At 43.6% G+C, this 26,180-nt stretch overlaps 1 protein-coding gene across 1 annotated transcript in view; it reads right to left on the bottom strand.

Annotated features, from left to right (window-relative positions):
* Positions 1-26,180, bottom strand: part of UNC5D (unc-5 netrin receptor D) — a 188,401-nt gene that overhangs the window by 110,397 nt on the left and 51,824 nt on the right. The window lies entirely within an intron of this gene.

The raw sequence follows: 26,180 nt of genomic DNA, 5'->3' as shown, positions 1-26,180 counted from the left end.
TGAATTCTGGTTACAGTAACTGCAATTTACAGGACCAAGTTCTAATACATTAGCTCCATTTAGGCTCATATGTATTATTAATGCAGAAGGAAGAGTAATATTAGTATTTTATTTGTAGCCATTCGATCAAAAAGCACTATTATTAGGAATTTCTGACCCTACTAAACTTTAGCGGAAGATGGAACAAAAATAACTGGCTGTAAACAGGAATACTGCCGTCTTAATTTTCTCCCATACATCAGCAGTTTTAATAGATTGTAAACTTTAGATGATGTAGATGTCCAAAAAAGGTTTGAGAGAGCTGACATGGATAATATATACTTCTTTCCATATAGCCACGTCATTTTTCTAGGCCATGTCCTAGAAGGTTTGAGAGCTAGCATGGACCATATATACTTCTTTCCATATAGCCACATGTCTTGGGTTTCCAGGCCATATCCTTATGTGTAATTTTTCCAGGAAATGTGCCATTATTCTTGCCCACAAAATGGACACTAGGCAATGTGGACAACATAGCTCTACTCCTGCATCTTACCTGCTTAACAGCTTGTGCCATCATTCAACTGTTGCAAAAAGTGTAAGCCATTCAGATGAATTGTGAGAGGCAAGGATTGCTGAGGGTGATATTTTCTACTGGACCAACTGGGTAGCTGAGAAAAAGTTAGACAAGCTTTAAAATGAAAGACATTCTTCCTCAGGTCTCTGATCATAGTTAGCCAGGTACAGACTAGTGAAAAACAGCCGAGGGGAGTGGGTGAGAGAGATTCTTAGGGATAGCAGAGACACAATTAGCAGAAAAAAAGAAGCTGGTCACTGGAGATGAAGGACTATCTAAAGGGAGGAGGTTCATTCTCACCTTTCCTGTGTGGAAAGGATTCAGAAGCTAGATCAAATATTATGTGCTGTAAAACAGATAGCAACATTTAGTTCTGGGTTCTTAGTGGCATCTTAGTGCAATTTTGCTCCCAACTTTGCCATTTCAAGATATTCAGTGGATTTCTCTTGAGCTGGAGGATGGGGAGGTCAGAGAGGGAGTGCTTGTCTCTGGAAAAGGCGCTCCTAATGTTATACGTGTGTCCCTGCCCTTTATATTCTTTCTGAGAGAGCTCGCTCTGCTGCATAGTTGCAGTTTAGTTTCACCCACGTAGTTGCCAGGTGGGCACTTGATTCATTGGATCAAGTATGTCACATTTTGGGAAAAGCTTGTGTAGGAACCCTGGATTCTGATAGCTGTTTTTTATTCTGGGGGGGTTGCTGTAGTGTCAGTGGAGATGCACTGCCAGGTTAAGGTTTCCTTGTCAGGGCCATACTGTATTCCACTTGGAGCATGCTTCCAGCAATGACCTGGGCATAGCTAGGGGACAGTTTAAAAGCAAGAACATGAGGGGCTGGGAATATTTCTCTCAGCATCTAATCTTGGTTGAATCCAAGTTGTAGTTTGGCAATTCTTCTGCTCTTGAGGGTAGGAGAGCAGGGAGGGGAGGTGGGTGCTGACCTGTCCTTAAGCCCTGGCCAACACCATGCAGTGGGTGGGAGGGTGTGGCGGCCCAGGGAGATCCCAATTTTCCAATGTATGGATGGAGGGAGCAGGCAGGGTCTCTATGGAGACCAGCCCCGGGGGCAGGTTGCACTCAGCTGGGTGGATGGCATGGTGTCGTGGGTGGGCAGGGAGCAGCTTCCAAAAGCAGGACAGGTGGCTGGGGCTAGGGCTAGGGTTGCAGGGTTGGGGCCCAAACAGAGCCATGATCCACTCCCCACATGTCCACGTGATGTGCCTGTTTCCATGAGCAGGGATGTACAGGGAGCAGATCATACCTCTGCCTCTGCACTGTCACTGCCCCATAATCCTAGCCCCAGCTCATTCACCTGGCTGTGTGCACACTGCCCATGGGGGTCCTGTGACCCTAGCTGCCTGCTCCTCTTGGAGCCCCTGATGGTGGCTGCAGGGCAGATGGGCCTGGGGTGCCCAGGCCTTGAGGCTGGGGTCCAGCAGTGGTGGTAGGGCATACACCTGCTCCCAGGCAGTGGTGTTGGAGGCTTCCAGGAAGCCAAATCCGGCTTCCGTGCCACTCCCATCACCAGCCGCTGTGTACGACAGCTCCCAGCATGCTAGGGAGGCACATGTAGGGATAGAACAGATTGCGGCAGGCAGTGCTTCTGCACCTGAGGATGGCAGGATTGGCCACACATGCCAGGGCCCGGGCTGCTCCCTGTGCCTGAGCCGGGCAGGGCCAAGGGACCTGCCACAGGCTGGATGGAATCACTTGGCAAGCCAGATCCAGTCCGCAATATCTTTGCCCAACCCTGGTGACATCCATGTATGGTCTTCTCAGGGAGATGGTTGATATTCTGGATTCTGTTGAGGAAGTCGTTGGCATCTTGCAGAAAACTTGCTCTTTCAGTGATCACTGGTTTTATAATAGTTTTTATGAATTCTGGTAGCTCTTCCGTGAGGGTAGTACACTTGGGTACCTTGGGTCTTCCACGGTTACCTTGCCTGTGTATCTTTGGGACCAAAGAGGTAGTTCCTGGGGTGATAGAGTGAGGCATAAGTGGAAGTAGATGCTTTTCCTGAAGCTGGCAGGGGAAGAATTAGATGATATTTTGTAGATCCAGAGTGAATCCTTGTGTGGGGTCTTTCCTAAGTTCTTTAGACTATTTTGTGTCAGCTTCAATAATTTAGTCTTATGGTTGAACAAGACTCTAGCTCCGCTTTTGTCTGTTGGTTTGGTTAAGTTTCATTGCTGGATCTCAGGGACTGTGTATCCTCTAGCCTTATCGGCACCTAGGGTTTTGATGAACTTTAACAGGGCAGGTGAAGCAGAGATGGTCAGCTGGCATTCTTGTACCTACTCTCTCATGTACAGCTTTTCCATTCAGATGCTCAAAGCACTCTACAAAGGTAAACGAAATGGCATTTTCCCTATTTTGCACATGGGAAAATTGAGCAAGACAAAAGGTGACCAACCTGCCAAGGACCACACAGCAGGCCAGGGGAAGAGTTTGGAATATAACCTATATCTCTTGAGTTGAGGTCCAGCATCCTACCCCTTCAGAAATGGCACCTCCTTTAGTATTCTGGGAACAGGTGCCTGCTCTTGACCAGCAAGTTTTTCACTGAATTCTCATTCTTCAAGGAACAATATGAAAAACACATCTTGATTTAATGCACATTTTCATTTAAGTCCGCTGTTTTAAAAACTCCTGGCAATATTTTCCCTTTTCCTTCCCAAGTTCATTAACAAGCAATATTTATTCGGATGGTTGACCTACATATACCTTCAGTTCAGAAACAGGACTGTTACCTATAGCATTCTGTAACATCATGATAAATGAACTAGGAGCAGAGACAATAAATTGCTTTGCTTTGGTTGTTTGTGTGGTCCCCCTATTCCTGATTACAGCAGCAACTTCAATGTTTCTGTGGGGAATATAATAGCATAGGAGACAATATTTGTATTATTCTCAGAATAACAGAAAACTGCTAAGACTTTTGACATAACACCTCTTTCTTTGTTAAATAGTAATTTTCCAATATTACAGCTTTTGTTTATAAGACACAGAAGGTGAGATGTTACCTATGACAACATCATTAAGATCCCCTAATGAATCTTCCTCCTTTGCACAGAGGGAATAAGCATTTAACTCAAAACAGTATATCTACATCTGAATAAATACAATTATTAGTTAACAAATGTGTTACATTGGGATTGTAGCATGACCAGCATACTAAATGCAACATAGCACCCGATTTTACTTACATAACTTAGTGCTCTCTCCTGCAACATTTCTTCTCTAACATAAATGGAAGTCATGGATTTAAGTTTGATGTGGAAAAAACAATTAAACCTTGAATGCTACAGTGTTTAATTTTGCCTTTATATAACGATTATTGAACAAGCATACAGATGCACCTTGCATCTTCAGAGTACGAGTACAGGAAACCCAATACATTAAGCATAAACAGAAGGTTTGACAGTGAAGAAGGGGAAAAAACCTGACTGGACATCTCATGACAAATGTGTCTGAGAGAGAGCAAATGAAAGGGAGGGGCTGAATTTGTTACAGAGGAAAGTTTTAGTACATGCAAACACAAAGATCTGACAATATGTTCTTGCTTTGTTTCCCTGCATCAGGTGGAAAATGTTTTTTAAACTTAAACACCACCTTCCAAAATCGCTGAAATGTACTCTACAGTGGTTTCTTTAATAGGAGAGGAGGATTTCCTTATAGATGAAGATTGTCTTACCACCAGTCTCAATCTCTCTGTGTTGAAGCACAAATTTAAGACTGTTCCCTGCATTTTGATAAGACAAAACCTAACAGACTGAGAAGTATTTTTGCAACGTGAGCTGCCTCCAAACCCATCTTTGGAGTAAGGCCGTTCCCAAAAATGACACACTCCATCTCAAATTTGCAGGCTGCAACATTTTTTGTATGCTTTGACCTGCAGTTAGATTACTTTCACAGACTTTATACACCACATCCTCAAACAAACATCACTCTTAGGTTATTACCATTGAAAGCTTGACTGCTCAAAGGCCCTCATAAAACAAGTAATTGCTGATCATACCTGCTAACTGTCCAATATCCAGCTGATTTCATAGATCTCATAGACATCAGGGCTGGAAGGGACCTTGGAAGATCAAGTCCAACCCCCTGCCCCAGGGGCAGGAAGTCAGCTGGGGACATAGGATCCCAGCAAGATAAACATCCAAATTTCTTTTGAAGGTGTTCAAAGTAGGTGCTTGAACCACCTCTGGCGGCAGTCTATTCCAGACCTTGGGGGGCTCGGACAGTAAAGAAGTTCCTCCTTATGTCCAGCCTGAAATAGTCCTGAAGAAGTTTGTGACTGTTTGACCCTGGGGTGCTCTGGTGAACACATGTTCTCTCAGATCCTGGTGAGCACCCCTGATAAACTTATAGGTGGCCATCAGATCACCACTGAGCCTGCGCTTTTCCAGGCTGAAGAGTCCCGTAGTTCTCAGCCTGTCATCGTAAGGTCTGTTTTCCTGCCCTCTGATCATGCATGTGGCTCTCCTCTAGACTCTCTCAAGCTTCTCCACATCCTTTTTGAATTGTGGAGCCCAAAACTGGACACAGTACTCCAGCTGCAGTCTCATCAGGGCCTCACCAAGGCTGAGTACAACAGAAGAATGACATCCTGGGATTTGCTTGAGAAGCATCTATGGATGTAGGCCAGCGTTTTGCTTGCTTTACTAGCCACAGCATCACATTGAAGGCTCACGTTCATCTTGTGGTCAATCATGACCCCCAAGTCCTTTTTGTTCATCGTGCTAGCCAGCGTAACACTGCCGAGCCTACAAGCATGCTGTGAGTTTTTCCTCCCAAGGTGGAGAACCTTGCATTTTTCAGTGTTGAACACCATCAGGTTCTCGTCTGCCCATTTCCTGAGCCTGTCAAGGTCAACCTGGATCACCCTCTTGTCCTCAGGTGTGGATGCTTTTCCCTAGAGTTTGGTGTCATTGGCAAACTTGGCCAGTCTGCTTCTGACTCAAATGTCCACATCATTAATGAAGATGTTGAATAGTGTTGGCTCAAGGACAGAGCCTTGAGGGACCCCACTGATCACAGCGCACCACAACAATTAACTTCCATCAACCACCGCCCTCTGGGTCTGACCACAGAGCCAATTCCCCAGCCAGTGGATCGTGGTGAAACTGAGTGAAACCGAGTGAAATCGTGGTGGCCAGTTTTGTCAAGAGGTGATCACGGGATATCAAGTGGAAGACTTTTTTAAAGTCAAGATATACATCAATCTCTTCTCCCTTGTCCAGGTAATAGGTCACTTGGTTGTAAAAGGAAATAAGATTGGTCAAGCAAGACCTACCCACAACAAACCCGTGCTGGCTATCCCTCAGGATGCTGCCATTGGCCAGTCTGTTAAGAATGGCCTCTTTGATAATCTTTTCCCAGACCTTCCCCAGAATAGAGGTCAGGCTGATGGGGCTGTAGTATGCTGGATCCACTTTCTTCCCCTTCTTGAAGATAGGCACCACATTGGCCTTCTTCCTGTCTTCAGGCACTTCATCAGAGTGCTGGGAGTTCTAGAAGATCTGTGCCAGGGGCTGAGCTATGATGTTAGCCAGCTCCTTGAGTACCCTGGGATGTAAACTGTCAGGGCTGTCTGACTTGAAGGTGTCCAGCCTCTCAAGGTGTTCCTTCATGAGGTTAGCATTAATGGAGGGTAAGGAATCACCCTCACCCAGTCCTGTAATGGGGAGGGGTGCCCTTTGGGACTGGTGAAAAACCAATGTAAAGTACCCATTTAGCAAGTTGGCTTTTTCCTGGGCATAAGTTGTCAGTTGTCCCATCTAGTTTAGCAAGGGTCCAATGTTGCCCTTGCTTTTTCTCTGGTTCCCTACATATCTAAAAAAGGACTTTTTATTGTCCTCGATACTTGAAGCTAGTTGGAGTTCCGTCGTAGCTTTGGCTTTCCTGGTTCACTCCCTGCAGGTCCAGACCACATCAGAGTATTCCTCCTTGGAGGTGGATCCAGTCCTCCATACTTTGTAGGTCTGTCTTTTTAGATGCAGGGGGTCTGCTGGTTCTCTGCTGAGACAAGGGGGCTGCTGTGCCCTTTTGCTGTCTTCTCTCCAAGGTGGAATAGATTTAGCTTGTGTATCCAGGATTGCTCCCTTGGGAACCAGCCACTCTTCCTGAACTCCCCTCCCCTTTGGATCATGGTCCCTTAGGGCCTCACCTACAAGCCTCCTTAGCTTGTCAAAGTCAGCTTCCCTTTAGTGGAGGACTTCTATATTGCTGACTGACTTGCCAGCTTTACGGCAGATGGTGAAGGTGATCAGCTTTGATTGTTAGGTCACTGATTAGGTTGTCCCCTGTAGCCAGTATCAGGTCAAGCAGTGCTTTACCTCTCGTCAGCACGTCGACTTCTTGCATCAGATAGAGCTCATCCACGAATGAGAGAAAGTCTTGCGACGGCTCAGATTTGGCCGAGCACTCTTCCCATGAGATGTCTGGGTAGTTGAAGTCCCCCATGACAACCATGCACCAGGAGCATGCAGCTTCAGTCAATTCCCTGGCGGACTCCTGGTCAAGGTCTTGATCCTGGGTAGGGGGTCTGTAATAGACTCCCACCATTGTGTCCCCTGTGCTGTGTTCCCCATGTATTTTCACCCAGAGGATCATCCACCCTGGGTGCCAATGTTGGCTTGCTTTCTTTGACATAGAGAGCTACACCTCCACCCTTTTTGTCCACTTGATCTCTCCTGTACAGGGTATAGCTGTCTATACCCATGGTCCAGTCATGGGTGGAGTCCCACCAGGTCTCCATTATCCCTATGACATCATAGTTATTTGTGTTAAGCAGGAGGACAAGTTCCTCCTGTTTATTCCCCAAGCTCCTGGCATTTGTGTACAGGCACGCAAGTGTCCCTTTTGGGGCCCTTGCCTTGCCTACAAGCTCATTCCAGGACTGGGGCAGGGGTGGGCTCCCTTAGGTGCCTAGATCTGCTGGCTTTGCAAGGGGCCTCAGTGGCGGTAGTCCCCCCAACCCCCAACAGGCTTAGTTTATAGCCCAGTGGAGCAGGTCATCCAATCTGGCTGAGAAGAGCCTCCTCCCCAGCGGAGAGAGGTGGAGGCCTTCCCTTCCCAGCAGCTCACAGCCTCTCTCACCAAAGAGTGGACTGTGGTCATGGAAGCCTAAGATTTCCCAATGACACCAGTGCCGCAGTCTTTGGTTCACTACCTGGATCCTCCTCTCCCTCCGCAGCCTGTAGCCCAAGACTGGGAGAATCAAAGAAAACACTACCTGCACCCCCAACACCTTAAGCCCCACTCCCAAATCCCTGCAGTGCTTATGACCTGGCTGGGATTGGGCCAAGCTGTGTCATTTGTGCCCACATGGATAAGGAGCATGGGGTAGTGGTCAGTGGGCCGGAGGAGTTCAGGGAGCTTCTCCGCAATATCAGGGATACAGGCTCCTGGGAAGCAGCAAACTTCCTGGGCTGAGGGGTTGGGGCAGCAGATTGTCCCCTCCATCCCCCTCAGGATGGAGTCTCCCACAACAAACACTTTGCATTCTGTCTTAGGGAGAATGGGGGTGGTAGCTACAGTTGAGCCTGTGCTGTCTACTGGAGCTGGCAACTCAGCAGGTTCTGCTGGGGCTGCAAGAGGTTCATACCTATTGCAAAGCTCCAGCAGGGTGGGGACCTTTGTGCGGTGGGCCTTGGGGCTCTTAACCACCTTGGTCCAACCCCTTGGAGGTTGGTGCATGGGAGGTCCCTGAGTCCTCCCTTGTCCTGGAAGGCAACTGTGGCAGGGCACTGTTTGTGCCTGCCACTTTAAGGTCCTGGAGCTGGCAGCTGCCGGGTGCCTGATGAGGGCAGCCATTTTGAATCTGGGGCTGCCCATATAAACAGGGAAGTTCTGCTGCTGGAGACCAGGCAACAACACTGTCTGGCCAGAGGGCTGCTGGTATCATCTGGAGGTAAGGGACAAGCTACAGGGGATGGTAAGGAGGCTCTTGGTCCTGGGTATGACCTAAAACTGCACCCTGCCATGAGTGGGTGGCCTGGTGGGGCTCACTGGCACGGGAGCTCCCAGGAAATTCCAGGCCAATTTCAACCCCGGTGAAAGGCAGGTTGGGGCGCCTTAACTCCTAGCCTGGAGGTTGGATCCCTGGAGAGAGAGAAAAGCCATAGACTCACGCCTGTCTGAACTTCCCCTGACTGGTCCATGCTGGGGCCAGGACCAGAAGGGTTGAAGGGCCAGGGGCCCACCGCGAGGAATCCCCGAGAGCTGTGCACCTCGGATTCTGACTGGCCTGGAGGTAGGCCAGGGCTAGTGAACCAAAGGTCCCGGGAGGAGCCACACCCAGAAGGGGAAGTGGTTCAGGGAAGTGCCTAGTATGAAGGTAGATGAGACTGCCGGAGGAGAGAAATCGAGGTGGGGTTTGATGAGGAGGATTCACTGCTCTCCACCAGGTCTTTTAAAATATTTTTCTCTTTTTTTTTCCCCCCTAAAGGTACTTCATGTTTAATACTCTGAGCATATTTTACTCAACCTAGATCGTGGATTAGTTATTACAACAGCAGCCACAGTACAGAGCCTGGAGTAATGCTCTGTAGAGGCAAACAAAGAGCAGGTTTCAAAGGCACCAGGCTTGTGATCAGTGCTTGTAGAAGCTGTTTTTATGCTGTTGCTCAATATGATAAAAAGTCTTAAATTTCATAGTGATGTGATATAATTGGAGAATGTCTGAAAAAGAACGTGTTCTTATATAGTCTTCTTCCAGTGTGGGGGCCAGTGATTATGATAACACCTAGATGCCATCAGCAAGGCATGGGCTGTGGTGTAGGGGAGGAACAGGGCTACAGATAGCACCCCCTGGTATTGGGGCAGGAAATGGGCAGCCTCCCACTTAATTACATCTATTCATTAACAACAAGGCATGGCAGGAAAGAAGGCGGGTGGTTAGTCCAGAAGCAGGTGGGTGGGCCACAGGGAAAGCGGCACCAAAGTGGCCCCGTTACAGTGACCTTGGTCTACCCTCCGCTTCCAGGGGGTGAAGGGCCTGGTAATAGGAGTCAATCTCCCACTCACCATCCCTGATGGCATGCAATCTCTGGACTGTGGCCTGGAGCTCCTCCATTTGGTGCGCAAGAGACCCCAAAAGGGAGCAGACCTCACAAGGGGAGGTGGCCATGCTCACAGACCCCAGAGCCTGAAAAGGTATCAGGCAGCCGCTGCAGCTAGGAGCCAGGGGCTCTGTCCCCGTGGACCCCAGAACCGTGGGCTCCGTCTGGGTGGAGGCCTCTGAGGAGCCAAGCAGGGTGGGTTGCAGACCCCGAGAAGACCCTCAGGTTGCAGTGTGTGCCCATCTGCATTTTACTGGTCGCAGTCTGGCTAACTGCGACTACCTACCTTAGGGGCTCATAGGCAGGGCCCCAGGCCTTCCTGCTTACCCTCCTGCACAAACTCTTCACTAACTTGCACGCCAGGCAGACAATCGCGCCTGTTCACAAGGCTCTGGTCGCATGGCTCCCTGGGGGATGGGTGAAATAGGAGCCGGGGTTGGGGGGGGTCATGTCCCTCCCCGGCTCAGACTCAGCTGTTCTGCAGGTGTCTGGGGTTGGGGTCCCTCCCTCCCTGCTGCGGGGCCCATCTACCTCTGGCTGTGCTGGAGGTACGGGTTGGGGTCCTGCTGGAGGGTCCTGGGGGTTCCTAGGCTTGATGGGGGCACAACAGGCTTCTGCCCATGCTTTTCGCTCTGAAGCCGAGGACAAACTGATGTTCTGAATTAAGAAACAGCCTGTCTAAGGGGCCATCTGCTTGCTTTTCCCAGAAGATGGTAAATGCTTCTGTCCTTGGTGATCTCAACTGCCTATAATTTGGAGGGTCCATGACTCCGAAGAGTTCTCATGATCAACATACACAAACCTGTAGCATATGTCAGGTGAAGTTCTTCAGGAAGCCCTTTCAGGTTTATACTTAAGATTTGTGCAATGCGTGCATGGCTTGTTAGTTTGTTTCTGGTGCCATTTAGAATTAAGATGGACCATAATGCTTTATGGTCAGATAAAGCTTTGGTTATTGGGTGCCTATCCTTCCAACTTTTAGAAAATCAGATATCATAGGATCATATTTTACATTACAAATAGTATATAACAATGAAGGAAAAAAATCCCTTGGTTTTGCTCCTTTTTTAACTAAATTAGCTAGGAATGCAATTCCAGTTGTAATGAAAGATTCCCAACAAATGACAACTTTCCATTCAGAACACGGTTATGTTCCATAACTGGCAATAAGAAAAGCCTTGAGAGTTTTCTTGCATGTTTGTTAGGGGTGGGTGGGAAGGAGGCTGAGGCCAACGAAGCAGTATTTGCCGACTCATCTGGAGAAGTTAAAATCGTGGTTCTAATACAGCAAGATATTCAGCCTATTAAACTCTGAATAAATTCCATGGATGCAGAAGATGCTTGGGCCCATTTTAAAATAAGGTTCTTTAAATCCTGGCCTCTTTCTAATTAAACTGGAATTTTGCTATTGATATCAGGGTACCATTCCATTTAAATACTACAAAGCCTCAGATTTTCAATTTAGTGAGAATTGGGCATCTGGACCACTCCAGAAACTTTGGAAATTCCCTACCTAAAATGAGATGGAAAGGCCAATATAATGACGATTCTGATAAAAATCAAGACAAGAAAGATTCGGAGTCGCACAACTGTAAGAAGCTACCTGTGGATGCTAGAAATCCAGCTGCTTCATCTGTCTGGATCCTTGGGAGAAAACAGGAGGCATTATATTCTGAGTCCCTGAGGAGTGCTCATTCATGTGCTCTTACTTCTTGCTTGAACATCTGCTGACCTCTTGCAACCACAGAGGAGGAAAAAGTTACCCTGAATTCTTGGACCTGACAAAAGGTGCTGGAGCAGAAAAGAGATTTTTTTTTTCCCCAGAGAAAGCCTTCTTGAAACTTATTACCTTGTCTTTATCACATTTCAGCTGTACACTTAAAAGTGATCAGATTACATAAAATCACTATTTCCCCCTTTGACTTAAAGTGTTCAAAAGCAGTTAGGAAAGGCTTGCACTGTTTCAGATACAGAAACCTGGACAGTTATTGTCTGAACATATACAACACACAGGCTACTCTTTTTGCCAAATATGTCTATTGTGCTCTGTCCCTTTGGTACACATTGTGAAAAGAACAGAGTCCCTGTCAAGAGACCCCAATGCAGACTGTTGGACATAGGTTAAGGAAATGCTTTACCCTTTCTTTCAACAACACAGGAATGGTTGGCTGAGGATAAGCACTACATAATTGCCAAGGGATATTGTTGTGCAAACATATGGAGAATTAGGTTCAATACCACTAGAGGTAGGTATCAATATGTCTCTGTTTTATGGATGGAGAAACAAAGAGAGAGACAGACAAATTAAGTAACTTGTTTGAGAACGTATACTAGAACAGAACGCCAACATCCAGACTGCAAAATTCCCTGCGTTTTAGCTGCCACGCAATGCTTCCCTTGCTTATGTTCTCTGGTTAGGTTGATAAACACCAAATACTGGTTTTGTAACCAATGCTGAGATCTCAGCTCCCCCTACCAACTCCCCCGTACTAGTCTAGAAGGAAACTGCAGTTTCTGCATGGCAGATTTGTGATCATGTTAGGTGCTGTAGATTTAAGGAATATAGCCTTCTGCAAGAGAAATCTATGAGTTTATGAATGTCATGCTATCCAGCAAAGGTACTTATCTTAAGAGCTCATCTTTAAAGTTGGAACTCCCAGTGCCTTCAAGAAAATATGGTATCACAAGTCATTAAAGCTCACTGATTTCTTTAGGTCCCGTTGAAACAAGCTCTGCAGTTAATTCTACTGCGTTGTACTGTAACAGTAAAATTTATATTATTTTTATAGTTACACTAATTTCAACTATGTACACAAGTATCCTACTAAGTGTAGGGTGGTTGCAGGAGAGTCAGAAGTGCTTTCTTTGGAAACTCATGATTTAAACACCTCCCCTTGCCTTAACCCCCCCCCCCAAAAAAAAAAAAAAGACATAAACATACACATAGGAAGGATGTCTTTTAAAGCAGGAGTTAAGTAAAGGAACATGATAAAGGTCACCTAAAAACTGTTAAGCAATGAAGGCAGGTAGCAAAAGGGCTACACCCCGAGTCACTGTCAGTATATAGAGGGAGAGAGGTAATGTCATTATAGAGCAGTGTTCAAGGTGGCAATAAAACTAACTTATGCAGGAGTCACAAAAATAAGAGGAGGATAAAGAGTAGACAAGAGCATCAGAAACAGCTACCAAACTAAGACATGTTGATTAGTAGATGCACACAGATGACACTTTATCAAAAGATACTTGATACCTAATTGCGCTGTTTCACTGTGTTCAAGTGACACCGATTCAGAGGCATCTAACTAGAGAGGCTGAGGCCTATACTTTCTGTGTTAGACTTGCAGGTGTACAAATCTCACTCAAAACCTGTTCAAGGAAATAAAGTAGTTCTGCATGGGGGGGAATCAGGCAAGACGGCCAGATGCTCCTAATAGTGTCAGAAAGACAGAACAATTATTCTGCCAGCAAGTGCTAACTTTTGGAAGGGCAATTAAAACTGCCATATCTTGAATGTCTAAACCTCAGGGTACACAGACTGAGCTCCAGCAGAAAGCAGGTAACACAATAATTACAGGGGTGTTAGCTGTAGCCGTGTTGGTCTAAGGACATAGGCAGACAAGGATTTATCGAAAGAAGACAATAATTAGCAACTTTCCCTCCTCCCTCTCCTGTCTTTGACCAGAAGATGGTCTAGCTAAAGCCTTCAATAGTGTTTCCTTGTATGAGTGTGAACACAGAAACCTTTCTGAAATTCTTATAGAATTACTTCACATCATTGCCTTCGTTATTTAGGTCCTTATGTCTCATCTTCACAACACTTCAGGATTCAGAATTGAGAAACCTTATTCATATAAAAACAGCAGACACATACATATAGGTCACTGCAAGATTGGAGGGAAGATGGATCCCAAAAAGCGATACCAGGAGGTATCGAGTTGGACAGGAACCAAGAGGTTCCATCTCTGCCAGGAAACCCATTCAGCAGGACTGTGTTTTGCTTCAGCATTTCTACTTTGTGGCCTTTGCAGAACCATTATGTATGGGCTCACTTAGTGCAAATCAAAACTCAAAAGTAAAAACAAGCTGTTTCTGCTAGGGGGAACAGAGGTATAATATTAACTTGCTTACATATCCTTCCTGAAAGTGTACTGGTATTGAGGGTATCAAACCCAAGGATTTTTCAAACCAAAGTTTCATGTGCAGGGGCTAGGATGTGTTCAGTAGCTTCAGTTGTAATATATAAAGGCAGAAAACAGCTACTTGCAAGGAAACGGAGGACCCAAGACTGGGTAGGCTATAAATGCCATCATACGAGATGTTTCAGGGGAGGATAGATATGGTAATTCCCAGGGATTGAGGTGCTAGGGGAGTAAAATGCAGAGAATGATTCAGTGCAGCCAACTGATCTACTAGCAGCCTAATGAGCAACCAAGAAAGCCATTCAGAGTTGTAATCTCAGACTCTTCCCAACCCAAACAGAACTTCTTTTCAAGCATGCATTGCTTTACTGTTCAGCTGTTCCCTACATTGAGGGGGTAACTCCTTCAGCTAAATGGTAGAGTTCTGTGCTGCAAAATTGAAAAGCCCACATTCAAACCCTATTAACAGCTTTTGAAACACTCCCATGATGCATATGCTTAAAATGCATGAGGCTCAAATTTCCTAAAGTGGGGAGGGAATGAAGGTTGGATCCATCCTTCTGTAAGGAGGCCGACTGATGCAAAAGATATCACGTATGCCTGGGGAAGTGCGTATAGTACACATTACGCCCTTACGTATAGCCAGGAGAATGAGTAAGGCAAACGACAACCAGCCATTCCTGCAAAGGCTCTTTTCATAATGTGGTGTGCTGCTAAATGAAAGATAATTCAGCCTAGTTCCTCTCTCTTGCAAAAGGAGGGGGGCCCTTCCCTTCCAACACACACATATTTTTCTTCATGGGAGCATGCAATGAAATTGGTTGGATTCATCACAGTACAATTTCCAAAAACAGATCACTGACCAACAAACTTTGCTAGAACTTCATTATTTTAATACCAGACTAAAAACTTTGCTGAAAAATAGGCAGCAGAAAAAGGACATCCCAGACACTGATGCAGTTTGTATTCCTCCAGTCATCAAACTATGCCTGAGATACTTGATTGGTCCTGTCAGATACAGGAAGTCTTAAGCACAGTCATGAAAAGAGTCAATATAGGCGATAACAGCATTACAAATTGCCAACTGGTTTGGATCTAACATAAGACAATCCCAGTCTCAATATTTTGGTTTTAGACTGTTCTTTCTCTCTGAGTGCTCTCCTAAAATGCGGTGGGTTTTGTGTATGATGCCGTGGAGACTGGCAAGGCTTTTACGATGAACTTGAGGGATGGAGTGCCACAGCATGCATTCAAAGTGTTCAGGGCCTTCATGAGCTGCCAGTTAGAAATCCATCTTGTGACTCAGGCCTTGCAATGTATTTTCTGGGAAAATCATCCCTCTAGTCCAACTCCATATTAAATATAGCCCTCCAACACTGAATTGCTATTAGGTGGTTAACCAAAGACCAACAACATCCAGGTAGCTCCCAGAGCTGGCCAGCAGATTGCAAATTTTGTTTTGTGGCCACATCTGAGTTGGCAAATGTTGTCTCCTTTGTTCCACATTAGAATCAATTCCTTCCAAACATTTTCTGAGAAACAAAATTACCTGGCCTGGCCTGCTGTTCTTAGGGAGACTCGATTTCAAGTCTCTTCTCTGCCTCAACTGCCCCACATCACTCCATATCAGGCAGAGTAGTACTGAAACACAGGCCTTCAGCATTTCTGTTCCCCATGCTGTTCACCAGGCCACACAGTATAAGACTGGCTGCCTAACAGGCTGAAGTATGGACGGCAAAATTTCCCCCCTCCCAGGGTTTGGATCCTACAGACGATGAGTAGAACTTTATAGGGGATGAATTTGGCCAAAGAGAGGGTGTGCACAATATAATTCAGAGGTTGGGGCACTGTTGAAAGCCAAGAAGGGTCTTGGCCTCCTTTCCCCTTCATTATTGGCCCCAGTACACAGGGAGAACTACCTTGTTGAAATATCAGTATTAAACAACCATATGTTGTTAACGTTTTGTAACTGCTTCTGAGTTTAAATGAAACAATTGAAAACAATACTGAGGATCAGAGGGTCATAATCCTTAGTACTCATTCCAAAGCTGTTTCAAATAGCAAGTAGCATAGTACTTGTGCTTAATTCTTTCAGGGCTGGCACAAATCATCTGATCAATGCTGTATGGTAGCAAATATTAAAATCAGAAGCCTTCCATCGCTTCCACATGGAAATGATACCATTAAGTTAGTCCCATGCTTCAGTGCGTGTTGACTTAGACCTTGCAGCATACTGGGTTGTTTTACACACATCTTGTAGGTTATGTTTCACCAAGCACACTTATTTGTTATAAAGACTTTATAAAAGGAAAATTCCCTAACAATGTGGTGTCCCAACGCCGTGCCAGGGCTGGCATTATGTAGAAAAGTGGTTCTCAATTCTTTTTCAACCTGCAGCAACCCCCACCATAACTTCTGTGAATTGAATGGCACTCAGTTTCAACATCTAATTTGTATATTATGGTGTTTACCTCCTTGCAGAGAGGCCAGGCAGCAAGGATTATCCAGGCAGGGACCAACCTGAGCCTAACTTATTTGCTTATTTATGGCTGAGAATCACTGTTCTCGAAAATTCAGAATACAGCCCAGTGTAACATGAAAGATCTCAGCAGTAAAACCCTGAAAATTCAGGATGAATCAGGGATCATAAGAAAGAACCAAAAAAATATATATATACACATCTGTCCATTAACTAACGCTGCACAACCAGGTGTCTAATAACTTATATAATTGGCTGTGCCACCCTGAATTATGCATTGCTTTAAAAAAAAGTCCATGTAACATTTTAAGAAGACTATACAAGAACACGTTCTTTTTCAGACATTCTCCAATTATATCACATCACTATGAAATTTAAGACTTTTTATCACATTGAGCAACAGCATAAAAACGGCTTCTACAAGCACTGATCACAAGCCTGGTGCCTTTGAAACCTGCTCTTTGTTTGAACCTCTACAGAGCATTACTCCAGGCTCTGTACTGTGGCTGCTGTTGTAATAACTAATCCACGATCTAGGTTGAGTAAAATATGCTCAGAGTATTAAACATGAAGTACCTTTAGGGGGAAAAAAAAAAGAGAAAAATATTTTAAAAGACCTGGTGGAGAGCAGTGAATGCAGGTCCGATTTGACTGCAAATGAGCTATGTAACATAAATAAAACACTAACTTTGTGTTTTGCCTTGGCCATATTCCTATGGAACACAGCCATTTAAAAGGTTTAAATCAACGGCTTTAATTCAGAAAAATGTTTTATAGAGAGAAGGAACCCACATGCTATTAAATGAAGACTGTTGTGACCTTAATTCAACAAGCATAAGACCAATATGCCATATATTATCCACAATGGCTATAAATTGCACAATCCCTACTGTAGGTGTAGGCAACTGTGAAAAATAAATGTGATAAAGTCATTCTTAAAGGCAGCTGAAGACCTGCAGAGCCTAGTTTGTGTTTACATATGTGGTGACAGTACTGCAGCATAGTGAATCAAATAAAAACAGAATAAGAGCTACTAGAGATAATTTAACTGAGCAATTAAGCTGCCATACTGGTTTGGTAAAACAGAATCCACACCTAAAAGGTCACTGGATTTCATTGTACAAGATGCATAGAGCTCTGATAAATGGGAATCAAAGGAACATGCTAGTATTTGCTTTCTCCTTAACCAGCAACGACTCCTCAGTGCATCTTTTGAGTTATGAATGTGTCCAAAATCAAACATGTCTACATCTGCATTTCATCACTACATTTTGTTGGCCTTATAACTTTCATTTAAATCAACTCTCAGCCTTTTTTGCTGGAATATAAGAAAAAACAACTTTCTTAAGATTAATGTGTAGACATTTTGAAAGTTGCAATGGAAAAGAATTAACTGAAGTGAAGTGAAGGTGTACATTCCTTGGAGAAATCTCTCCTTCCCCCACAATGAAATCAATAGCTGTCACTCAAACTGAAGATAGTGCTTTAGTTAACAGAGCCTTCACTCCCAAAGAGACATTCTTTTGTTAGATATCGAATGGAGGGGAAAAAAATATCCATCGGCTTTTGACAATTCTAGAGTCAAAAGAATCATGACCAGTTCAAGGGTCCCTGTGATGTAGAGTTACCCAAAAGACATGTATCTTAGACATGTACACATGTGAAGGTTTCCAAAGTGACACACACCCTGAAAACTATTTACTTCTTCATGCTGAAAATGTTCTTATCTACAGCGTTTCATAGGAACATCCATAAATTAGTTATCTGCACAACTTATAATGTCTTATAGGATGCTATAGGATGGGTATAAATCATCATTAAAATGTTTGAGAGAATTCTAAAATAGCAAGTTAGAGTATTTTTTCCTAAAATGTTAGCATTTTTTCAGTATAATTTATATATCTCAACAATTCTATAGTGTGCATATACCAAGGCAGACTATTAGAAGAAGAGAGATGGAATTTAAGAACTTACTATCTATCAGATGGTTTTGCACCCAAATGAGCTGTATTTGTCTTCCCTTAAGTGAGAAAACACCTTGAGAGAATTAATCAATCATTTCAATTCACTTCTTAGCTATCTATAGCATGATAACTATTTTAATATAGTCCAATGTCAAGATAGACTAAAATGATCTCTATAGACACTCTGGCAATTAAAATTAGAACACCAGTGTGGCACATACCTAGATACTTATTTAGTAATGATACAGTCTGCAAACATCATAGGCAGACCTCATCAGCAATTGGGATTAGTCCTAAAGGAGGATTCCCATATGCAAGGTAAAATTCACCCCTGTGTAAAGAACTACTATAGGGCTGATTAATTTCTTAAGCCTTTATATAGGGCTTACATGTGACATGCAGTACATGGGCCCTTGATCATTAGACATATAACAACAGTCCAAGACTTCAAAACACCTGGAGGAACACAACCCCCAACAATAAGAAATATATACATGCATCAAAGGACATGGAGTTGACCTCATTTTCTTACAATACAACATTTTGACAGATTAAACTAAGTTATACCCTTCCTACTCAATACAATTTTGCAAGTTTAAATGTCACTGTTGGCTCAAAGAGCTGCTTATGTCAAAGTCATCACCATGCATTTAAATAAATAGACTTTGAGCTATATTGCATACTTCGGGTTTAGACCTGAAAATAGGATGTTTCAGAGGAAAAATGAAACACGGTTATTGTATTTGAAATGAATGTGCCTTAAAAGTAAAACAAATATTGATATTCCAGAAATGAGACCCAAGATTTATAACAAAGTATATAAAATGCACACTGTTCACATTTAGTAATCATATTCCATTTTCTGTAACTGGAAACAAGGTTCAATGAAGATCATAATTCACTAGCCTTTTTAGCAAACACCATATTATTTTATTACAATACGGTTTTCCTGCCATATTACATTTTACAGTATGTGTACAAGTTCCATAAATATACAAGTCCATGTAAAATATGCAGCAATGACTCTCACTGCTTTTGGAATATTTGCAGCTTTTGAATTTTATGTGAATTTCACATTTTGTTGATGTGCTTGCAACGCGTACTGCCCAGAAGAGAGATTATTTTACATTTCCATTAAAAGGAATAGTGGTAAATAAACCATCACAGCTTATGCAGATACTCACTGGAACATCTACAGCAGTCCATTAAGATGTCAAAACCTATGTTAAACATTTGAAAAAGTAGCACTGAATCAGATATGTTTAAAACTTTAAAAAGTATTAAATGATAATGATATTTTACAGAGGTATACAAACCTCTGCAGAGCACTCAAATCACCACAAGTTTATGTTGATCAGCAACAATACAGTTATACAGTTTCACAGTTTAGCACAACAGAGGCTCTTTTACAAAATCAGCCCCAAAACCTCAGGGACAGAAGAATTGCAGAAAGATTGGCAAATTATCACTAATGGACAGATTATTGCTTTTTTTTCAAAAAACTGTAACTCAGATTGGTTATCTATAAGTAAAGGACTTCAGAATCTCATTTAATAAGAACCAGACATAAGTGCCACACTGGGTCAGACCAATGATCCATCTAGCCATTATCCTGTCTCTGACAGTGGAAGAAATGGATCCTTCAGAGGGAGAGTATTGAACCGGACAGATCTAGAGTGATCTATTCCCTATTCATTACCTTCCCTGGCATCTACCATTATTGGTTTAGAGATGCCAGAGAAAATATTTCCAACAGTTCTGCTCAACAGCTATTAATAGGTCTATCATCCATGAATTGGTCTAGTCCCTTTTTTAAACTGGCTATGCTACCCGCCTCTGCCACCTCTGAATTCCACAACTTAACTACATGTTGCATAAAAAGGTGCTTTCTCTTATTAGTTTTAAACCTGTCTCCTATTAATTTCAGGGTACCCTTCCCCCTAATAACTAGGGTGCTCCCTAGTTCTGGTATTTTAGTATAATCAAATATGAATGCCAATTTCTCTCCTGACTTAGACCTCATACAACCCAATGAACTTTCAGTGGGGTTTCACAGTATGCAATTCTAACTACAACTTGTTTCTGCTGTCCTAATATTGTATATTGTGCCTTACATCTGCACTCTTTAAGTGTGGTAGCAGTATTGTTCTAGCAAAGGTGAGCAGATTCCATTCAACAGTTTCAGGCTTAAAATACAGGACCAGTGAGAAAACTGGTGGTTTATATAAATGCTAACAACTAAATATTCCAACACAATGGGATTGATTTTCCTTTCAAACCAGTGTATATCAAGAGTAACTACCACAGTCAGCAGAGTTAAAAGTTCAGTGCATGGATAAGTCCACTGACCTCAGAATTACAGCAGTTACTCCCGCTTTGCATAGGTTTTGGGTCCATGCTCTTCTTAAAATGTAATGACTATCTTATGTTCACATTTAACCTAGGGCTTGATTCAACTTCCGAAGAAGAAAAGGCTTTCATAGCAGCTGAATTAAAAAGCCCAGTGACCAAAATCAACATTATACCATGGGCTTTGAGTTCTTTAACTCAGCAACATATGCTGAGCCCAGAAATTTCAAAGCTAAGCAGAGCATTGAGTCATCAACAGAAGATGTGCACCTAAGATGCCCTACACTCTTGGAAAGTCTTAGTGATCCGTATGTGGGAATGAACCAGAAATTGGTGGAAATGTTTACAGCAGGGTTGGGCAAAATACAGCCCATGGGCCAGATTCAGCCCACCAAAGCATTCTATCCAGCCCACAGGGCCCCTAAAAAATATAGAAAATATATATTTATCTGCTCCTGGCTGCCTGTCAAAGATGGCAGGAGCCAGGAGCAGTAGGACCCAGGGGAAACCAGTAGGAGCTAGCAACAAGGCCAGCCCGGTCCTGCTTCACCCCCATCCCCTCCTCCCACCCTCCACCCCCAACCGTAAGTCTCTGCCTGCCAGAGCTTTCATGCTGCTCCAGCACCACATGGCTGCAGACAGACCACGGGAGAATGGAGCCCACACCAGTACCCTGGGGCCAGGAGCCCAGGGTGAGTGGTTGGGTGTATGCGTCTGTGCATTCAATGAGGGAGGGTGAGAGAGCAATGATGGAAGGAGAGACGTGTGTGTGTGTGTGTGTGTGTGTATGAGAGAGAGACTGAGACTGTGTGTGTGAGAGAGTGACTGACTGACTGACTGTGTGTGTGAGAGTGTGTGTGTGTGTCTGTGTGTGTGTATGTATGAGACAGTGTGTATGTGTGTGTGTGTGTATGGGTGGGTGTGGGTGTGTGAGAGAGAGAAAGACCGTGTGTATGAGACAGGCTCTGTGAGTGAGTGAGTGAGTGCGCGCGCATGGGAGGGAGAGACTCTGTGGGAGGGAAGGAAAAACTGTGGGGGGAGGGAGAGACTGTTTGCATGTGCGTGTGTATGTGTGTGTGAGAGACTGTGTCTGTGTGTAGTGAGGGAAAGAGAGAGAGAGAGAGAGAGAGAGAGAGAGAGAGAGAAAGAGAGTATTTATAGGGCAAGTCCCACATGCATACCCCACCTCACACTGCCACACATGCAGACACCCACACACCCCAGCCAATTTCCCCCCCCACACAGGTCCCCACAGACCCCATACCTACCCACACCCCACATAGCCACACACACACCCACATGCTCCCTCACCCCACACTCACACCCACATAATTCCCGACACCCCACATATCTACACACTAACAGCCCCCCATAAACTTATCCCCATGCCCCCCACCACAATATACAAGAGTAAGAGTTCATTTTAAACTCCTGTGCAATTACCTCTATGTACACTACACAAATGCATGTAAATTAGGAGACAAATATTTTTTGAAATCAAATTAAAGAATTTTGTAGATATTCTATTTTTAGAATATAATTTGGTATTTTTCTGGTTCTGAGATGCCAAAACCCCTTGCTGAAAAGAGTATTTCTAAGGGCAAGGGGAGGGACTTCTGGTGGCAAAGTTGGGGGTTAAGGGGTGAGACTTCCAGTCACAAGATGGTGACCAGGGTGTGGGGCACCTGTCAAGGGGTGGGCCTACCAATGAAGCCCTTGACAGCTTGCCAAAACTCAGTAAGCAGCCCTCTGCCCAAAATAATTGCCTGCCCCAGTTTACAGCCTTCTTGGGAAAAAGAATATAAGCTATATATGTGATGGGAAACAACTTTTTTTTTTTTCAATTTAACATAAATGAAAGTTTTACAATAGGTTTTTCTTTAAACAATAAATTCTGTCTGTACTCTCTATCCAACTATAGAAGTATGTGAGGATCTGAGATGGGGAGTTCCCCGCTCACCCTCTTTCCCTCAGCCCCCAAGAGCCAAGCCACCTTGCTGGCATCAGGATGCACAGGGGCAACAGCCAGAGAGGGGTGCTAAGCAAGCTGGCCATGATGCCACACAGCAAAGACACCCCAGGTAAGGATTCAATCTTTGCAGGTTAGTCTAAGCTGCAGATTGAACTAATAAGTAAATGAACAGACATTCACTTTTAATTCTGGAAATGCAGCCACGTGGCTGCAGTGGCTCAAGCCAGAAGCCAAGGGGTACTAGAGCATGGCTCTCTGGCACATAACCATCATGGGCTGTGTGTTCACTTTCTCTTCCTGCTGCCCCCAAGGTCTCTGGGATTTGCAGTCCACAATCACAACAACAGGATGCTGCAGGGTTGCTCAGCACTCCCTCTTCCTGCTTCTAAGCGCCTCTGGGATTTGTAGTCCACAATCACAGCCAGCACTAAGTAAGCAGGGCAGGGCAGCTCTGTACTCAAGGAAGGGAAGTTTTACCCTGCTTCCTGGCCCCAGACCCCACCTGGGATTTGCCTGGGGCAGGGGGGGCAGTGAGCCAGCCAGTGAGCCTGCCCTCACTGCTCCAACTCAGAAGCAGAGGGGCAGGGCCAGCCCTGCTCTCTGGAGCAGACAGCATAGCCTAGCCCAGGGTTGCAAAATGCTGGGATGCTGGGGGACTGCAGTTTAACTTGAACCAGGAAGGGGCCTGGGACAGAAGTTTCATAAAATGGTTTGACCTAAATCAGTGAAGTCTGATAGTACATTAAATCAGATTTATCTTAAATCGGTTTCAACCATTTTGAAACTGGCTTATGTGCACTGAACTTCTATTCTGTTACAGGTTTAAAACAGTTTCTGATCATTTAAACCAGTTTATATGTAACTTCTACCCCTAGCCCTAGTGAGACACACCACACAAGTTGAACCACAGAGCAAGACTTGACTACACCAACATTAGGAATGAGAAAGCCATAGTGAGACAATTGGGTTCCAAACCCCACCACCATCTTTAACAACTATATTCAAAAGCATATGAGATCTAGTGAAATACATATAGCTGCTATCTCTTGGTGACTTCTGAAACTGTACATGGACACCCACTAGAGGAATATAAAACTACTGAAAAGGATATAGACAGTACAACACAGATCTTTAAAAATAGCATTTAAAATTCTTTAAAGCTGTATTTAACTGTGGGTAGTGGATTAGTACATAACAAAAGCTAGAAACGCATGTAGCAAGGCACCTAAAATAGAGTTCCTAAGTGACGTGCATTGACTACTTCTTTGCAAAACTAGGAAAATGTTTTACATCTTTTCCCCTTAGAAACCATGTTGGTAGCCTGCCTTGCTGAATATATGTAAAAATACTCTCATCATCCACGTGACATGTTTCTGATGAGACTGTCTGAAACAAATGTGGTTGATTATACATCGCCACAGCAAAGCTAAACAACGAGAGTCAGTGAATTAGTGAAATACCATTTCCTACAATGGTGAGCAGTGTTTGCTCTTATGCCCAAACTAATAAAGATTTTACTCACTGAAGAAGTAATAAGGCAAAACAAACAAACAGAGATTACCCCAAACTTGACTAACTAGATATTGACTAAGTATTTTCTAGCTCATGGTTCAAGATTGGTTTGACAGCAGCCACTGAATGTAACATCATGGCTATCACGAATAAGACAGTAAGAAGGAATTACCATCAATGAACCAGAGAGGATGTGATAATTTATCCTGTTTGCTGACTCTATCACAAGGAGCCAGAATCCATTAGTCATATTGATTCCGGATGTTACACCTTAGCTAGTACAGAGCCACATACAATGACAGAATCAAGTTGTCCACATTCTTCATTGTTTTACTTTGAAAGTAAATGAGTTTGTCACTGAGAGACAGTGGCTCTAACATTCACTATATCCTTAAGAACCTGAGAGATAAAAGAGCCTTTGGCAAGAATACACAAAAACAGACTCATATATAATGAGAGTTACCCACCCCCAACCTTATGGATATGAAGTCTCACCGAGCTGCTTTATGTAGTGAAGATAATAGATACGAACAACACTATATCATCTTAACGACAGGATTGCAATGCAATGAGAACAGGAGTACAATTTGTATTTTATAAGAGGAAAGCCTGAATATGCGTTTAAAAACTAAGGGCTGGATTCTCCATTGCCCTAATCTCTATGCAGTGATTTAAGCTAAGGCATTTAAAGAATCTAAAGGAATTAGGCACTCTGCTTACCTTCTTTTTCCCCACAATTTTGGAAATCCCAGCTTCATACATCAATACCATGAAACTTTCCCATTCTGATCTGGAAACATTTTAAACTCAGCTTGCACTGGTGCATATGACCACAGCAAATCCTTCTTCAAGGCCTTAATCCTGCAACCTGTTACATAAGGCACTCTCCCGCTCCCATAAACAACCCTCCTAAACCAAACAGAATGTGTAAAAGGCACTAGGTCCACTCACTCCCTAAAAGACCACAAGGTCCTAACAGACAAGTAATTAAAGCCAGGGTGGGGAATATTACAGAAAACACTGGTGACGAAAAGTTAACTATTCAGAGCACACACAAAGCAAGAGGATTGTCAAGTGAAACAGCAAAAGAAACAACTAAAGTCTCTCCACCCAACCCCCACAAAAAAAGAGAGAAGCCTCAAGAACTACAACAGAGCAAAGAATGGAAAACAACTTTCAGAGGATACAAAGTGAAGGTCAATTGAGAAGACGGAGAAAGGCTACGTTCCAGGAAATTCACTTGAGTGGATGTGGAGGAGAGGAAACAAAAGGTTTTATTATACATTGTACTCTATAGAAAGGGGGCACTTCAATAAGAATACCTGAATTACACAACTGGAAAGAGATATAGTGAAACAGTAGATTTGTTCGACTTGTCATCTGAACCATACACAGATTCTGGCTTTGGTGACGTGATTTGAAAGATAGGGAGGAGAAGGTATTTTTACACAGCTGGTGTATGGATTTTTTTAACGAGATGAAAATCACTCATAAATACATGAACCTCAGCCAAGTTGAAGCTGTAAGTGGAGTTCAGGGGAAAATTAAAAAACCCTATTAAAGAAAGGGTGTTGTATGCAAAAATTCTTTAGCAACGAATGACTTGCTTGTTAGAGAACTCATGGTGTATGCAGTGGAATAGCTACGTACAGCTTCCTCTTGTAGTATACTCTACACACTGCTAGATACTGTCTTGATAAAGTTTTTCTACCATAGCAGGAATAGCTACAAAAGAAGATACCATAGATGCTGAGGAAAAAAAGAAAGAAGTAACAAGACTCCAATGAAATGCACTAGGGACCATACAATCCAGATCTAATTTACCTGTGCAGTACATATCAATTCTAGCTGTAAAGCATTATGGAAAACCCAAGGCTAGCTGTACTATGATAAGATTCCTAAGAGGGTTTATTTTTCTAAGCATCAGGTTTGAAATACTCTTCCAAACTACCAATCTGAAAACTGAAAGCCCTTCCATTTTCAGGGGAAAAATACAGCCCATGTGTTTACAGGTTTTTGCTTCATGGTCAAAACCTTCTGTTTTCTATCCACTAAACTATTATAAGAGACACTAGTTTGTTCACTAGTTACCCAGTGCCTCTGTATTTTTTTTAAATAAGCAGGATTTTATTTTAAGAGTTTTTA

The sequence above is a fragment of the Crocodylus porosus genome, unplaced genomic scaffold (genome assembly GCF_001723895.1).
Source record: "Crocodylus porosus isolate Cpor-Errol unplaced genomic scaffold, CroPor_comp1, whole genome shotgun sequence".
Classification (NCBI taxonomy): domain Eukaryota; kingdom Metazoa; phylum Chordata; order Crocodylia; family Crocodylidae; genus Crocodylus; species Crocodylus porosus.
This window is presented reverse-complemented; position numbering and strand designations above follow the sequence as displayed.